General features: G+C 45.2%; 1 pseudogene across 1 annotated transcript; it reads left to right on the top strand.

Moving 5' to 3' along the window:
* The first annotated feature begins 849 nt into the window (after positions 1–849).
* On the top strand, positions 850–2906 carry LOC105527726 (annotated as a pseudogene). Its single transcript, XR_001004259.1, has 2 exons — positions 850–1677; positions 2319–2906. The product of XR_001004259.1 is annotated as a tropomyosin alpha-4 chain-like (transcript).
* Positions 2907–3372: the final 466 nt, after the last annotated feature.

The following is a 3372-nucleotide window of genomic DNA, read 5'->3' as shown; positions in this document are numbered from 1 at the left end:
TGGGAGTCAGCAGTGCAACAGAGATGGGTGAAATGGGAGTCTGGAACATCTGTTTATATAATTTACTTAATCTTTCTGGACCTGCTACAAGTTAGATCCAAATGTATCACTTCCGTTGCATGACAGATTGCTGTTACATGTGTCCAAAAGTAGGACTCTGTAGGTTAGATAACACCAACTCATAATGGAAATCAGATTGCATAGTAACAGGGTGCCCCATGGTCAGCTGTTCTGTCTCCACTGGGGTCCAGTAGTATGCCAGGAGCTACTTTCCAAACAAGATAGTTCTCTCCAGTAGTGTGTGGCCTTTTTCCAGAATCTGAGGGCTCTGTGCTGTGACTCTTCTATTTAAGACTGAGACATCCTTATCCATTGCAGTGCCTCTAGCACCATTGGATCTGTTGGTCACGTGGCCCAAGAAACAGAATACCTGGAACCACAGCTTGGATTTGCTACCCACACTCAACACTGGTGGCTTTCTGAGGCATCAGGGAACTGGGAGAGAAGTTATACTATGTTCAAAATCCAAAGAAACTGCAGCATGATGTCTCTCTTTTAAAAAAAAAAATTATATGATCGTTTTATTGTTCAGATAATACATAAGATAGTATTATGGATTAGTATCTCTCAAATAAAAGAATATGATCTCTCTTTTAAATTTATTTTATTTTATGTTTTAATTTTTATTTTAGGTTCAGGGACACATGTGCAGGTTTGCTATATAGATATGCTAAGTAAAGGTAAACTTCTCAAAGGCTTGGGGGGCCGGGGCGCGGCCGTGCAGCTCTCGCCGGAGCCGAGTCCAGCTGAGCGCCCGCCGCTGCTCGTGCGCCTCCGCGCCTTGGCGCCATGGCCGGCCTCAACTCCCTGGAGGCGGTGAAACGCAAGATCCAAGCGCTGCAGCAGTAGGTGGACGAGGCGGAAGACCGCGCGCAGGGCCTGCAGCAGGAGCTGGACCGCGAGCGCGAGCGCGAGCGCGAGCGCGAGCGGCGCGAGAAAGCTGAAGGTGATGTGGCCGCCCTCAACCGACGCATCCAGCTCATTGAGGAGGAGTTGGACAGGGCTGGGGAACGAGGCCACGGCCCTGCAGAAGCTGGAGGAGGCGGAAAAGGCTGCAGATGAGAGTGAGAGAGGAATGAACGTGATAGAAAACCGGGCCATGAAGGATGAGGAGAAGATGGAAATTCAGGAGATGCAGCTCAAAGTGGCCAAGCACATTGCGGAAGAGGCTGACCGCAAGTACGAGGAGGTAGCTCGTAAGCTGGTCATCCTGGCGGGTGAGCTGGAGAGGGCAGAGGAGCGTGCGGAGGTGTCTGAACTAAAATGTGGTGATGTGAGGAAAGAGAACTCAAGAATGTTACTAACAACCTGAAATCTCTGGAGGCTGCATCTGAAAAGTATTCTGAAAAGGAGGACACATATGAAGAAGAAATTAAACTTCTGTCTGACAAACTGAAAGAGGCTGAGACCCGTGGTGAATTTGCAGAGAGAACGGTTGCAAAACTGGAAAAGACAACTGATGACCTGGAAAAGAAACTTGCCCAGGCCAAAGAAGAGAACGTGGGCTTACATCAGACACTGGATCAGACACTAAACGAACTTAACTGTATATAAGCAAAACAGAAGAGTCTTGTTCCAACAGAAACTGCGGAGCTCCGTGGGTCTTTCTTTTCTCTTGTATGAAGTTCCTTTTGTTAGTGCCATCTTCGCTTTGCTGGAAATGTCAAGCAAATTATGAATACATGACCAAATATTTTGTATCGGAGAAGCTTTGAGCACCAGTTAAATCTCATTCCTTCCCTTTTTTTTTTCAAATGGCACCAGCTTTTTCAGCTCTCTTATTTCTTCCTTGAGTTGCATTTATTCCTAAGGTAGGCAGGGTATTTCCTAGTAAGCATACTTTCTTAAGACAGAGGCCATTTGGTTCCTGGGAGAATAGGCAGCCCCACACTTTGAAGAACACAGACCCCAATATCTAGTCGTGGATATAATTAAAACGCTGAAGACCATAACCTTTTGGGTCAACTGTTGGTCAAACTATAGAGACCATCACATGCGTAGGGATTTTCCATCCAGAGCCAATAAAAGGGCTGGTGGGGGCCGGGGGTGGCTATTGTGGAAAGTCATAACCCAGGGATAGATTAACCTAAGAATTCTGGCCTTTCTCCATACTCCATCATGCAGAACAAACATCCTCTCAAGCAATCAAGGTAGAATGCTTGGGTAATAGTCATAATTACCCACATATAGTAATTAATAGATGGTAATTAATAGATCCTTGATGTGATGTTCTTTTGCGTATTTCCTTCATTCTAAAGTTGTTCTCTGGCCAGGTGTGGTGGCTTTCGCCTGTAATCCCAACACTTTGGGAGGCCAGATCACTTGAGGTCAGGAGTTCGAGACCAGCCCAGCCAACATGGCGAAACCCTGTCTCTACTAAAAATAAAAAAATTGTGGTGACGCCTGCCTGTAGTCTCATCTACTCGGGAGTCTGGGGCAGGAGGATCACTTGAATCCAGGAAGTGGAGGTTGCAGTGAGCCGAGATCGCACCACTGCACTCCAGCCTGGTTGACAGAGTGAGACCCCATCTCAAGAAAAAAATAAAATAAAAATAAAGTTGTTCTCTGAAGAGCAAATGTCTCATTCCAGTAATGACCCACTCAGCCGGAATATGGTGGAGTTCAGTCCAATTCAGGTCAGCCGTATCTGAAAGACTACAAGTCATTAATAAGTTGAGCAAAAGAGTTTCTATCTATTAGCAGAAAGGGCCTCTCTGGCAGCAGAGATTAAAAATTGGCCCAACTTCATTTCCATACTTCAGGGAATAGCAAATTGAAGATTTACTTATCTAGGACTTGAATTCCTTCTTTGGGACCAAGTTAATAAAACACCAAGAAACTCCTGATTAAACTGGATAATGAAGGATTCTGTAGACAGGGCTGCACATATCGGCTTTGTTTGACTTCTCTTTTCTCAGTTAACATCTCAGAGCTGGAACATTCCACATTCCCCAGCAGTGTGTGGGGGCCGAGTAAAGTTTACAATTCCAACTAAAAATCACCCTGCTTCTGGCTTATCTGAATCCCTTACCCACCCCACCCCACCACCCCACCCCTATTTATTCAGCACCACACTACCCAGGAAATACACTAGCAAATTGTGCAATGGAATCAAATCCACACTTTTCTTTAGATTCTTGTAACTGTATCATATGTAATAGTATCACTTTTTCTACATTTTGGTCAAATAAATTTTTACATAAACTACAAAAGAAAAAAAGGTAAACTTCTTTGGTCCCGCTCTACTGATGGATTGCCTGAGGCTGTGTTGCTCTGCCCCAGCAAATATCCATATTCAGTGGCATGTGCCTG

The sequence above is a fragment of the Colobus angolensis genome, unplaced genomic scaffold (assembly GCF_000951035.1).
Source record: "Colobus angolensis palliatus isolate OR3802 unplaced genomic scaffold, Cang.pa_1.0 Scaffold645, whole genome shotgun sequence".
Classification (NCBI taxonomy): domain Eukaryota; kingdom Metazoa; phylum Chordata; class Mammalia; order Primates; family Cercopithecidae; genus Colobus; species Colobus angolensis.
Note: the sequence above shows the minus strand (reverse complement) of the source record. Positions and strands in the feature narration are given on the sequence as shown.